The 15,540-nt window shown below is 37.6% G+C and overlaps 1 pseudogene; it reads left to right on the forward strand.

Annotated features, from left to right (window-relative positions):
* The first annotated feature begins 3,750 nt into the window (after positions 1–3,750).
* On the forward strand, positions 3,751–10,299 carry LOC109452091 (peptidyl-prolyl cis-trans isomerase-like 3; annotated as a pseudogene).
* The last annotated feature ends 5,241 nt before the right edge of the window (positions 10,300–15,540 follow it).

Here is a 15,540-nt window from a genome sequence, read left to right on the forward strand (position 1 = left end):
AAAAAGAGAAAGAAAAAGAAAGCAAGAAAGAGGTCATGAGAAAAAGTGGTGAAAATTAGACAGGCAAAACCTTCATTCACAAATCTGGAGTCCCTAAAAAAAACAAATATAATGTGAATTAATTAATTTTTAAAAATTAACTGTACTAATATTTAAATGTATAATTCAATATTTTCCATTAATAAAGGAAGACTTGAATCTACATACTGAAAAGGCCCACAGGTACATGGAAACATTAGCCTGGAAGAATGAACTATGGGATAAAATGGAGTATTATACAGCTATAAAAAGTCAAGATGGTGATGATCCTTATAAACTGATATGAAGTAAATAAATCCAGGCTATATTTTTAAGTGAAGAAATAAAAGTGTATCTGTAGCCTGCTAAATTTCATGTAAGAAATATGTATATATGAAAATATACATGTACCTTATCCTTAATACAAAACTGAAATATAGAAAAGATAAGTAAGAAATTAAAAAGATTCATTACTACAGGGTATATGGGGAAACAAGGTTGACATAAAGAATAAATGGGATTAGTGTTAAAGATGAGAAGATTGTAACTCCTTTCTGGGTATATATTTTTATATTATTTTGATATTTAGAACAATGTTAATGTTTTACATAGTCAAAATAAATAATCAAATAATCAAGCATGATTGGGGCAATTCAAAATGGAATATAAACTGGAAACAAGAAATCTAACTTTATTTCAAATAACCTGAGAATACTGAAAGGAATGGTGAAAAACAAAGAACATAAATAATTTTGAGAAACAAAAATGTTTTGTACTATAATACCTAAGACTAAAAGAACTGTACACAAACATTATCCTCTAATTAGTAAATTAGGTTTTCACAGTGATATTGGCTAAACTTTTCAAAGTACTTTATGTGCATTGAAGGATTTGGAAAATATAATAAGTAAATATATTTATTTGGATACTGAGAGCTGCTTTTTTCACTTTTGGAAAAGAAATTACAAATAAGTAGAGAGAGAAAGCTAGGATGAGTCCTCTGGTGTTGGGTTGATACTGGATATATGAAATAAGTATGAAATAAGGTTTTCAATACATATGCAAATAGACAACTATAGAAATAAATATAGATGTATGTATGAGTGTGTGTGTGTGTGTGTGTGTGTGTGTGTGAGAGAGAGAGAGAGAGAGAGAGAGAGAGAGAGAGAGAGAGAGACGTATGTTTCCAAGCTCTGTTCTTTAAGATGGCTTAAAGCTATTATCACACAAGTACATGAATACATCTAGTGTCCATATTTTGGTTTCTAAATACCATTCTCTACTAAGCAAAACAGAGTTCCATGGAGGAATGGCTAATTCAAAGACTGGGACAGGGAAATTAGAAGTTAAATCTAAAATATCTTGAGATGCCAAAAAATGAAGAAGCGCTCAAATAATGATGAGGACATCTTAAAAAGAAATAGGAACAACTCAAAGGAACAATGGTGATCTTAATAGTAGTACTAAGAAGAATATGTATATATGGAAAAAATGATAGAAAGCATGGAAAATTTTACAGTTGGAACTACGGCAGAAGAGTACTGTATTTCTTTTCACGTCTTTTTCAGTAAGTCTAAAATTATTTCAACATAAAAATTTACCAAGTAAATAAATAGATAGATAGACAAATAAATAAATATAAGGTGTAAGTGCTGGGAAATGAAGTAGAAGAGTAATATCTGGGTGTGAATCACGCTCTGTCACTCACTTGTGGAATGACCTTGGGCCTGTCTGAACCTCATTTAGCTTCTCTGTAAAACAAGGATAAGAATCATATCTGCCTGAGAAGGTGATTGTGAATATTAAAATAGTAAAAATATTAACTATTAAGCACTGTAAAAGTGTTAGCTATTAATATTTAAACTAGATCAGTTTTAGAGAGTGTAGAGCACAAGGAAACTATTTTATTGATGTTTAGGATTTAGAAATTGTATGTCTTGCTAGCCTAATTGCTAACCAATTGTCACAGATGGGAAAGGGAAAGCCCTGTTCCCAGGTAACCAGATGGACACTTGTGTGAATAGTGGTGCTTTCACTAGATAATGAGAAAAGAGGGACATGTGAAAGTTTTGATGAAGCAGAATCACAAATTCAGTTTTGTGTGCACTGAGTTTAAAATGCCTGCCAGAAATCTTTCTGGAAATGTCAATAAATTATTGAATAAGTAGGTTGGGAAATCAGGGATACCCGTACTTATAGAAGTTGTAATTTAAGTTACTAATACGGTCTTATCTTATAAAACATGACTTCCCATTGATGGCAAACTATCCAAGTCAGTGATCAAAGGTTCACTTTGTACCTCTATAGCAGTTTCTAGCTAGGAGTGTCAGCATAATAACTCTGGCCAGTGGTCAAGGGCTCGGACTATTCAAGCTAACGAAATGTGAGGACTTGGTCTTTCATTGAGTTTAATCACCACCAATACAACTCTATCTCTCAGGTTTCCTGTGTGTGAGTATGTGTGTATTTGTGTGATTTCCCCTGCCGTAGGAGGGATATAAAATTTATCTTTGTGATGGTCAAACCCACTTATTGCCCTTCCCCTTCAAATCAACTTTTGATGTTGTCACAAGTCCTCATGGACAGGGCTGCATCCATGACTACAGATTACACTATCATAAAACTGCTCTCAGCTGGATGCCTCCAGCCCTCCTTTCTTATTCCTCATTACTTCAGTCTTTTTCCTTATTCTGCTAATATTAAGTGAATGCTTTTTCTACCACAAAGTATTATATTTTAGTATGGAAGGGAATATCAAAATTCATTGGCACAATAGTCTTAGCTACTAAAAACAAAATTTTTAAATTCTACCTGTGCAAAAAAATTCTTTTCATTTTATATAAAATTATTTATTTTAAAATGTTTTATTTAGAAATAAGCCCCTTTGTTGTTTCAGGTATCATACAGAAGGCACTGGGGTAGAACAGGTGGTGTACAGTAAAGGGACTAGTAGGATTTTCTAAAATGCTAAACTCATGTATGATACATATTCTTTACTCTGAAAGACCCTGAGGCTTCCTGGGGCTGCTTTCTGGAATTCATCATGTTGTTTCACATCTTGTGGTTAAAATTGAGGGAGGGGCTAACATAGGAAAAAGGAAAAGTCAGAGTAACCTTTGTTACTACCCATCCTGCAATCCTAGTAACTGGAAGAGCCAATAACTCTGTTTATTTCACTCCTCTCAGAATATAACATCTGTGAAAAATACTAATGACTACTTAATTGATGAAGGACTTTGACATATATAATAGCATTTATACCCTACAAGGGTAGGATCTGAGGTGAAGTTATTAAAATTAGATTGATTAGTATTCTAAGTTTTAAAGAAATGAGTTCAATGCTTCCCAAATTCTGCATGGAATCACCTGGGGAATGTCTAAATCTACTGATGCCTGTTTTCTGCCCCTAGAAATTTTGAATAAATTTGTTTGGGGTATCAGTTGAGTATTTAAATGCTTAAAAGATTCCCCAGATAATTCTAATATGCAGACAAGGTTTTTAGTTTCCCAAGGTTATAAAACTAGAAAGGAACAGAATTGGGATTAATTTCAGGACCCTTGGTGTCTAATCCAGTACTTTCAACATAGGCAATAGTAATAAGAAAAACAATAAAACTGATGGGAAACTCAGTAAACCAAACTTTCACTCTTTTCCCACTAACTTTATGTTCATGCAGTTTAAATTTGAGTGCCTACTGGTAGGTGGAAATCGGTTACTTGCTAATGGTAGAAATGGATCAGGAAGAAGATGACACCCTGAGGGAAGAGATGGGAGAAAGAAGAGTGCCCATGGCCATCATTATGGAAAGAGAAATCAGAGTGATGCAGTGGAACATGTCATGTGGACCTAAGGCAGAAAGCCAAGCTACTCAGCCAATGTCAGAATCTGATGGCAACTGTGATTGATAGCCCTTCTGTCTCCCATAGAAGGAGATGAAAAGTGTTTCTCATCGAGTAGGAGTTGGCCAATATTTTCCACTTGTGGCAGAGCTGGTGGATATGAAACAAGTTTATGGATACTTGCCAGGGCATCAGCCTATGAGAATTACAAAAAAAATAAATAAATAAAAATATTACTATGCTTATTCAGAAATATAATGCCAATTACTCTGGGTTTCTACTTCAGTGTTTTTACACTTAACCCCTTTATAGTCAGAAAAAATTAATTTGTGTAGCCCAGCTTCTACTGAAATAAATAGCACTTAAAAACAACACTAATGCTAATCAATCTGCTAAATATTTTTGCAATGCATATGGGCAAAGTCAGCCCTTTCTGAAAACAAAGAATTCATTGTGCATTGCTATTTACATGGAGAATAGTATTTATTTTATCTAAATTTCAAAACATGTAATATGCTTCCCAAGAACTTATCTGGTTTAGCAAATAACAAACAAAACAAAAGAGGAAGCAGAAGAGAAAATAAACAGTAAACAGAAAACATTGTAATGTCTGCAATACCATTCCCACTTTGTCACAGAACAAAATAATTGTACCCATATTTTCTAAATGGAAATTTAAAAATTTCCCAGCGTTTCCAACCTATAAACTGAAAAATGGTAGCGGTTTCTTACTCACTATCTCAGATGTGCAGGAACTGTAACTATTCTTTATAACTCAACTTAATCTCTTCTCTGAGTCTCCTAATCCACTTGATCACAGTGAACATAAATGTACTCATTTCATGGTCAAATCATTCTAGGTTTAAAGTTAATCAGTTCAGGGATTGTTTTCCTCTTCTGCCTAGTCCCTGGGGTATCACCTAACACTCAGTAGCAGGTATCTGGCCCAAGGTTCTCGGCTTTTATCCATGTTGGTATCCACTGGGATGAACTATCAACTTCTCTGGGTCTTGGATACCATCTCTCTTCCAACTGGCATTCCTTGAGACTTCCATCTCCTACTTGGTTTCTGGACATACTTCTATGGTGCTTTCCACTGTGGGCTTCCTCTATCATGACTATGGTCTTGTATGATGTTCTCAGAAGCATGAAGAAGGTAGACTCTTTTCCTTACGTGTGTGTGTGTGCACGCGCGCGCACGTCTATAGGAAATGTAGACACTATCTTAGGTTCTCTTGGTCCCAGACAACTCCACAGCTCAACGTCATGGTGGCAGAGGGACTGCAATGTGGCTTCAGCTTCCAGAATTCCAGTCCGAAAGCAGATCCTGGGTCTTCTATATTCTCAAATCCTGGAACATGTTATATGCATTTATCCCTGTACCTCAGGCAAGATTATCTGTATCTCAAGAACATTCATTTTGTTTAATTCTCTTGTTTCCCCCTAATTCACATGCCCTGTTTTAAGTCGATGAACTCATCCTTAGTTCCACAGGAGGCAAAACTGACTTTAATGGCATTGTACATTCTCACCAAATATGTTAATTAGGTAAAAAGTTTGAGTTTTGTCTTCAAAAACAAGATTTTAGATCTTTAAGTTCCCTTTCTTACTAACTAATGTCTATGCCAGAAAAAAAAACAACTGTGTTTCCTTCAGATTTGCTGAGGCATGCCATTTTCTGAAACATGAAATGGTAGAAAATGGCCTGAGGTGGCTGAGAATTATGGAGACAAGATAATATACAGATAAATATTTAATTGTTAACCCAATATAAAATATAGTGTGACAAGTACAAAATTTTACCACCTAAACCACTTCCTTCTCTAAGATCATAATTATCATTAATCAGAATTTGAATGCTAATGGGCAGAATACACCCAGAGAGCCACCTCGAGTATGTAGGAGAGCTGAGAAACAGCAGCCTATAAGCTTCTGCAGATTCAGATGGATGTGTTGGACAGTGACCCACAGCATTGGTTACAACGATAAGCAAGGCACCAGGTAAGAGACAACTGATTAAAATATAGGCATAGACCAAGATCAAGGAATTAAAGGTAGGAAACCAGCACTAAGGTTGAAGGTACAATGCCTGAAGCCCAGGCATTGGGGATTGACCATTCCAGTGAGAGCCTTGAGATTGAGTTACTGAGTTATACACTGGACTTGCTTAGAGACTCCCTTATCAGAGCCTGAATGAATCTCAAAGTCTGATTTTGACTAAACTTACAAGATATAATTTCACCTCAAAATGGTCACAGATCATCAAAGTATCCTCTTCCTGCATTCAGTAAATTTGCTACAGTTTCAGAAAAAAAGCATTTTATTTATTTGATTACCAGTTTATTTTAAAAGGATATAACTCAGGAATAGCTAGATATGAGAGATGCATAACACATGGTATGGGGAAAGGGTGGGGGAATTCCATGCTCTCTTGGAACCTGTCACTGTCTCCAAATCTCCACGTGTTCACCAACCCAGAAACTCTAAGAACCCCATTCTTTTGGGGTTTTATGGAGACTTCATTAATAGGCATCATTGATTTAATCATTGGCCATTGGTGATTACAGTCAATTTCCAGCCCTGCTCCTCTTCAGGAGATCAGGGAGATGGGACTGAAAGTTCCAACTCTCTAATCACATGATTGTTTCCCCTGGTAACCAACCCTCACCCTTGGATGTTTTGCAAAAGTCAATATTAACATACCTTCAGAAGACACCTTTATTGCTCTCATAACAGGAAACTCCAAGGGATTTAGAAGTAACTGCAAGAAGACCAAATATATATATTAGGTCATCCTTAACCTGATAAATATAAGCAACAAGGATAACACAAACTAGACACAATATTCTACATGGATAAATATTTTGAAGCATTTTCTTTAAATCAAGCATAAGTCAATGATGCCCATTTGCAGTCAACATTGTGATAGATATCCTAGCCTAGAAAAGTATGATTTAAAAAATGAAAATAAAGAAAAGACCCAAGATAGTGAAGTAGATAAACACTGTGCTTGCCTCCTCCCATGAACACATTAAAAATACAACTAAATCATAGAACAAATCAAGGTGGAGAACCATCTGAAGTCTAGATAAACAGAAGTTTTATAACTAGGGATATAAAGAAGAAGCCATGTTGAGACTGGTTTATGAAGGGCAAATATGCAGAACAGGCTGACCCCAAACCTCTGTGTGGCGATTGAGAATCAGGAGGGATACCTTGGCTTTGGAGGTACCCCCTGGAGGATCAAGAGACCCCAGCCCCACACCATCCTCCCCAGCCTGGAGTACCAGTGCCAGGAAGAAGAGCCCCCACAACATCTGGTTGTGAAAAACAGTGGGGATTCTGACCATCCAGGTGGGACAGAGGGCTGCAGGAAAACCAGATATCCTCTTCATGGGCCTGTGCACGAGTCACTCATTTGCAGGCACTCATTCTTGGCTCTGGAGAAGGCACAGTGACTCAGGGGACATCAGAGACATACAGGGAGAGACTGAGTTGTGTGGTTTCAAGGTGAAGACTGGAGGGACAGTCACCATTTTTCCCTGTGTGAGGTCCTTCTCCCATGCAGCCCACCAGCAAGCACCACCTTTCCTGTGTTGCACTGTCCCACACATGGCCAAAGCTGAATCCCTCTTGTTCTGGTGAACTCTGCTCACTCCATCCTGGTGCCTCACTGGGACCCTGCTCAAACTTGCCCAACACTGGAGACAGTTTCTTGGCAAACAACCTCCCCCACAGGCGTTGCACTCTTTCTTAGATAGTTATTGGAGATCTGAGGGCCTCAGGAAGGAGGCAGCTGGCCTCAGTGGGCTTTGAGACTTTTCCTAAGTAGCTTCAGATTCAGCCCTGGCACCAAACCAGAATCTACATTAACCTGGCGAACACTCATCCTACCTTGGTGACTCCCTGAGACCCCTCCTCATCCAACTCACATACAGCATGAGGCTTTATCAGCAAGTGAACCTTATGGGAGCCAACAGGTAGAAGCAGGCCTCAGAGTGTCCTTGTTTTTTGTGGAGTTACCCAAGGCCTGGTACTGGTAGCAGCTATTGTCAGTTCACAGCATGGCCTCTCCCACATACCTCCAGGTATAGCACAGGCATCAACCAAAGCAGATCACTTTGTGGCTCCTTCCAGGTACTCCCCAGCTGGTCACAGGCAGTGGATGACCTGGGCCTACACCAGAGTCCCTCCCAAAAGGCCCCAGAATCAACATACTTAGAAGTTGGCTTCAGACCAGAGTATCACCCAATTAACCCCACAAGTGGCATACCCAAAGGGTTGTCTCAACAGGCCTCAGGCTCACTGGGACAAATCCCACTCAGTGGAGTAAGCTCCTGCACAGCAGCCCATAAGCTGTGGATGTGGCCAAACTCCACAGTCAGTCAGGCTAAGGGTCAGTCTCCCCCGTGGTGTGCCAATAATAAAGGCTCAACTATAACAGGAGGGAACACACAACACACACAAGAGACAGTTCTGGAACCCCTAGCCCAGGTGACCAGTGAGACTATGCACTGGGTCCCAAAGGGCACCTACTACATAAGACCACTTGGCCAAGACTGGGAGACACAGCCAGATCAACCTAAAATACAGAAATGAACACAGAGAGGCAGCCAAAATGAAGAAACAAAGAATTGCATCCCAAATGAAAGAACAGGAGAAAACTACAGAAAAATAACTAAACAAAACTCAGCAAACAACCTACCAGATACTGAATTCAAGACAATGATTATAAGGATGCTCAAGGAACTTAGTGAGAACTTCAACAGAGATAGCAAGCCTAAAAACAAGACATAGAAACAATAAAAAAAGAACTAGTCAGAAGTGAAGAATACACTAACTAACATTCGATCCACTAGAGGATCGAATCAGAGATTTGGAAACAATGTAGCAGAAAACACCCAATAAAAGCAACAAAAAGAAACAAACAAAAGAATCCATAAAAATGAGAATAGTTTAAGGGGCCTCTGAACAAACATCAAGTGTAACAATATTTGCATCATAAGGGTACCAGAAGGAGGAGAGAGAGAGAAAGGGATTGAGAACCTATTTGAAGAAATAATGATGGAAAACTTCCCTAACCTGACAAAGGAAATGAATATACAAGCCCAGGAAATTCAGAGCGTCCCAAACAAGATGAACCCAAACAGGCCTACACCAAGACACATTATAATTGGAATGGCAAAGGTTAAAGATAAAGAGAGAATCCTAAAAGCAGCAAGAAAAAGGCAATTAGTTACTTATAAAGGAGCTCCCATAAGATTGTTCCTGATTTCTCAATCGAAACTTTGCAGGCCACAAGGGATTAGCACAAAATAGTCAAAGTGATGAAAAACAACCAAGAGTACTCTCAGCATTTAAAATCCAGCATTTAAATTCCAGCATTTAAAATCGAAGGACAGATAAAGAGATTCCCAGACAAGAAAAACTGAAAGAGTTCATCACCACCAAACCAATATTAAAAGGAATGTTAGAAGGACTTCTTTAAGATTTTAAAAACAAAGTGTCAAAAATATTAATATAATGGTAATAACTACATATCTATCAGCAATTACTTTTGATTTTTACCTCTGAGCCCAAGGCACTTGTAGAGGTTGCCCAAAATACTTCCGGGCTAGACGTTTGCTCCCAATGTTACTATTAAAGAGCTCTTTTTCACTGTCGAAAGTGTTCCAGGTGGGAATGAATTACATTGTCTCCCTAGTCCTAGCCATTTTGATTTGAGTTAGATAGGAGAGGGGAGAGACAAGGAGGTAGCCCAAGAGGGGCCTTCTGTCTCGAATGGGTCCTGTTCTTGACTTCTGGTGACATGAAGATACTAATTTCGAATTTATGGACCTGTCCAAGGCATCTGCAATTGCATCTTTTCTGCTTTAACTACAGCTGTATTAACCAAAGTAGTTAAAGATTCAGTTTCTAACTCTGAATAAGACTGTGAGAAATTAAGTAACAGTAAGAAAAATTTTGGTGACACTGCATACAGATGTAGGTGTTACTAAAATAGAAGTCTTCTGTGAGAGCACACCCAAAACACATGAAAAGTTCTTGGCTCTTTGTGCCAGTAATTACTACAATTATATTTCACAGAAATATCAAGAAGTTTCATGGTTCAAACAGGAGATCTCACAGATACCAAAAGTGGAGGTAACAGTATCTGGCACAAGAAATTTGAGGATGAATGCAGTGAATATCTTAAGCACAATGTTAGAAGTGTTGTATCTATGACTAATAATGGCCCAGACACCAACGGATTTCAGTTCTTCATCACCTATGGCAAGCAGCCACATTTGGACATGAAATGCACAGTATTTGGAAATGTAATAGATGGTCTGCAGACTTTAGATGAATTGGAGAAGTTAGCAGTAAATGAGAAGACATCTATTTCTTAATGAGGTACACATTAAGGACAAAATTATTCATGCTAAGCCATTTGCTCAGTAGCTATAATAGACATGGACAAGTACTTGGCAAATATTTGAGGGACACACCTATTGTGGTTTACCCAGTTTTAACTAGGTCAGAGATTGCAGCATCCTGCTTGTTTACAACTAAGGTCTTCCATGAGTTAGTGATACCAAGGGGAGCCAAACAGTTTTTACTCCCATCTTTTGAGTATATTCTTTACTATAACTATTATCCAATGTATTTGTTTATTTAAAAAAAAAAAAAAAAAAAAAAAACCTTTCTGTTTTTGTTCATTTATTTGTCTGTTGCATATAAACATTCACTTTTAAATGCTGAGCCTCAAATCAAGCATTTTTGAGCACCCTAATTACATACTCCTACCATATCTAGTTCACATCCTGGAAGTATTATTTTCCATTAATTATTCACTTTGTGCTGTTAGAAAAAGGAGTGAAAAGATAAAGATATTACCTAGAAATGCTATCCAATCCATTTGCTATTTTCTCTGGTCTTTAAATTTACAATAAAAACTCAAAGTCCTAGAGTACAGTAAACACTCAGAATTTCCCAACTGTTTTGCTCATGGAACATTTTTTAATTCATATATTTTATAATATTATAGGATAGAGTTCTACATATTATCCATTTGAAAAATGCAGATAGTTGGTTAAGAACACAAGTTGTAGAGTCCTGCTTTGTGTTTGAATCACAGCACTGTCCCCTACTAGCATTAACTTTCCAGGTATAAAACAAATAAATCACGGGATGTAATACACAGCATGGGGAATATAGTCAATAATATTATGATAGTGTGGTATGGTGTCAGATGGCTGCTGGACTTATAGTGATCACTTCTTTATGTACATAAATGTTGAATAAATATGGTATATACCTGAAACTAATATAATATTGTATGTTAGCTCTATTTTAATAAAAATCTTTATAAAAGAAAGTAAAGGCATAGAATCAGAAGATATAAACAAAGCAATTTTTTTTCAGATGTTATGATTGTTTATATAGGAAACCAAAAAGGATTTACAGAAAAATTATTAGTAATAATAAGAGAGTTTGGCAATGTGGCTGTAAGCTGTAAGATCAATATACACAATCAATTGTGTTTCTATATACCAGCATAATTCAGAAAATGTAATTAAGGAAAATATTTTCTTATACATTAGCATCCAAAAATATAAGGTATCTGAAAATTACTATAACAAAAGATGTGCCAGACTTCTAGAGAAAATTGTAAAAGAAAGTCAAAATAAAAGAAGAGATATAGTGTTTATTGATAGTCACTATAAAAATGTGACCATTCTTTTTGTATTGATCTGTACAACAAGGTAATTACAATCAAAATTCCAATACAATTTTAGTGGAATTGACAAACTGATTCCAAAATGTATTGGAAAAGCAAATGACAAAAAACATAAACGGAAAATCCACTCAGATCATCAACAAAAAATTCTATCATTTTTATCTGTAGCCATTAGGAGTGCCCCTCTGAGGTCAAAAGACCTAGGGGTCAGAACTTGGACCTGACCGCTTTGTGATTATATGATTAGACCCCTTTGCACCTCAATTTCTTCACACAGAAAAGAGGGATGGAATTAAAAACGATCTATGTAACAAAGTGTTGTTTATTGTTTGTTTGTTTGTTGTTTTGAGACAGAATCACAGGAGATCATCTATATAAAGCACTTGACATCATGATTGACACATACTAAATATTGAATAATTGATTGCTTTTCCCTTTGTTACTTATTTCAGAGCTCCTAGTAAAACTTGGCTATGAAGTCTAAATATCCTTCAAATAGTCCACTGAATTATATATTATAAAGAGACAAAGAGAATTATGTTTGGGGTCCTCCAAAGTATAAGCAGAGATGAGTTTTAGAAAAAAATACAATCAGTTGCAAACTTCGTCCTTGCTTGATTCCTACAGCTCCCTCCTGCCCCTCCAGCCACTACTGAGTATATCTCATCACGAGGCTCACATATGTGACAATGATAAAAAGGTCTGTGCTGGGAACAATATAGTGGGTAATAAATCAAGGCAAGTAGAGGGGGCACCAAGCAGGATGGGAGGAGGGGGGATGGCACTGTGAATAATCAATGCAACAGACTCTGTAAGAACATGGCAAAACATCTTACTTAACATGCTTAATAAAACTGGAGAGGAGAAAGCAGTGATAATATGGAAACAGGCTGTCAGACTGCTGGAGAGCCCTTTGCCCAAACAGTCGAGCAGGCTATGGGAAAGGAAGGGAACTGCCTCCACTGTGCTGGACACAGCTCTGACCTCCCACCCCTACACTGTGCTCAAGGTCTGGGATGGTATATATTCTTCCTTCTAACTCTATGCCAGCAGTTTCAGGAATAAAGAGAAAAACAAAACTGTTTGAAAGGTTTCTAACTGTGGTTAAATCTAGGAACATATAGTAGCAATACTGCAGTGGAACAAAAGAACCCATTCCCTACTTGGAACAACGAGACAAGAAGAATATTCAAAGGGTGCTTAGATGCTTAAACTAAAATATGGCTGACACTTGGTCCAAAATTATAGTGCAAAAAGACTGCCTGGAATATTCTAGTCCAGTCTGCTTACTTGTAGGAGAGAGGAAATGGAAGCTCAAGGAGAACCAGGTCACAAGGTCGCATAGATGCTTGGTGTCAGAGTAGAGTCTAGGGCCTAGGTATCCAGTTGGAGGCATTAAATTGCATAAAATGCCTTGCACTCAGGAGATACTCCACAAATGGTGGATCACTTTCTCTTTTCTTCAATCCTGAGATATTTTATTATACTTCTTTTTCGATATCTGGAGCTTAAAGAGAAAAGGAAAAATGAGTACTGTACCAGGAGTCTAAAGACATTGGTTAGAATGATGGTTCTTTTATAGACTGGTGTGATTTAGGACAAATCACTGAATTTGGGCCTCAGTGTCCTCATTTCTAAATCGAGAAGTTAGTTTTACAGGATTATAATATTTATAGCTCTAATATTCTTAATTTGAAGCATTCTAATTTTCAAATTGAATATGACCCATCTGCATAATGGAGGAGGGGGAACAAAGTGCTGTGATATTCTAATAATATCTTGTCCCTAGGTAGCTTTGGGATAAGTGTGCTATTGTTACATTTGGTGGTACCATCTTAGCAAGGCAAACAGAAATGTGATTTTTGCTAATTGAACTATAAAAATAATAATTACCTTTGATGTAGAGGAGTGCAAAGTCACTCAGCAGTGATCTCTGAACGTATAAATGGAAGCAGTTATCATCAGAGCCCAAACCAGATTAGAAGAAAGTCATTCCAATTACATCTGGGTGATGCTGAATGTACACCAGGAACAGAAGAGCGCTTTCTGTATGTGCAGGGATCCTCCCCTTGGATGCTGCAGAGAATGAGGGGAACATGACCACTGACCGCTCTGAGTAACCTGTGTCTAGGCAGAAAGCTAGAATCTTTTTTAACCAGCATCTTAGCCTGGGGAAGAGAGTGGTATTTGGGGTAAAATGTTGCGATGCTCTTCAGGAGACGCTCTTACTCTTGTCATGAGGGTCACCTCCACTACTTGATTTAGTGATCTCTAGGAAGCTATCCCACCCCTAAAATGTGCACCAACTACCCTAGTTGCAGACATGAAATCCACCTTCAGAGAATCAGGATGCTGAGGGTGGGCTACACGCAGTTTCCTTAGCCTGGCTCAACAGACTCTAGACAGAGGAAGAGAAATGACAGTGAGGTGCGTCTCAGTCACAGGCCAGCAAAGTCAATTGGGAAAAATGGGCACTGCCTCAGCGACTGTGGTGCCTACAGAGGAGTTAGAGCATCAGGCATCATGCCTTCTCTTCAATCCAATCCAAGAATTCAGAGTCAGACAGCAGTGGACTGAGCTATGGAACAATAGGGCAGCCGTGCCCCGGAGAAACAATATCTGAAACTTAACTTGTATTGGCTCCTCTGGCTCCCGTTTTGCATGTTTATTATCCCTGTGTCCCATCTGTCCAATGAGCTTCTCCTGGACATCATCTATGTTGCGTTTGTGAGTTTTATTTGTTTTTCTCCTGATTCTTCTGATTCCAGCCTAACAGTGATTAGGACAAAAACATGGTGCTTAGGAGATGATTGCTGATTGAGGGAACGATTGAGGTTCGATTGTTTGCCTCTCTTGGAATAACTTGTCCAAATCTAGCTTACCACAACTTCTTATAGAAACTTAGAGAGAAACCATTTTATCATCTACCCTATGATATGTGAGAATTTTGTTAGGGCTCCTTGTCAGAATATTTTCAATGAGTGTTTTATTATACAACAAATTTTCTTTGGAGACTCCCTTCCTCCTGCTTACAGCTCTCACTTGGCTTCTAATTTCGGCTCAAGCTGTGCCTCTACCAGTGATTTCATTCCCCATCTCTCTCTAGCCCCCTCCTGAACAAAATCATATCCATATTTTTTTTCCAGAATGCAAAATATAGAAACAAGCATCTGTTTGGACAAAATCAGTTTTCACTTGTGAAAAGTGGATGCTTCACAAAATCACAGGCAACAAGAAAAATGTCAGAGAATGGAACCAACTGTTGGAGGAATAATAATATAACCTTCGGTCCGCAGTTAGATGAGCTGAGGAAGAGGTTTGCTAAAGATCAAGCAGGCAGGACATATTCTGATTTCAGTTCATTGAGTTCCAACATCTCTACCTTGGTTTAGACTCTAGATCCCCTGAGGCTTGATTTCTCACAGTAAAATAGGGCTAAGAGACTGCTGTCTATACTTTCTGCTATGAACAGATATGTAAGATTAGCCATATGTAGTGGGTGTCTGTTTCTTTATTTCACAAAGTGGTATTCCAAAGGCCATTTCCTCTTTAATAAGAAATGTCACCCAGACCTTCACTTCCCAATAGTAATGCTTTGAAAGGTTCTCAATTTGATTAACTCTAATTATGTGTGTAATCCATAGAAAGAATGTATGAATACTTGACTCTTTAGATCCTAGGTCTTTCCATCTTTATAATATAACTACATGAATGTCTTGGGCCATTAATTTATCTTGGAGGACCTAGAATTCGTCTTTGGCATAACATTTGAATTATCTGTTATTAAGTTAAAGAATGTGAGGTAAAATGCCTGGCACACGACAATTGAGTGCAAGAAACTTTTATTAGTTAATCATCTTCTTATGTGCCAGGTACCAGACAAGACAAAAAAAAAAAAAAAAAAAAAGACCTCATTGACATCTGTTTTCTTGAAGCAGAAACAGAAAATTTCAAATATTGGT

Source organism: Rhinolophus sinicus, linkage group LG09, assembly GCF_036562045.2.
Source record: "Rhinolophus sinicus isolate RSC01 linkage group LG09, ASM3656204v1, whole genome shotgun sequence".
NCBI classification, from domain to species: Eukaryota; Metazoa; Chordata; class Mammalia; order Chiroptera; family Rhinolophidae; genus Rhinolophus; species Rhinolophus sinicus.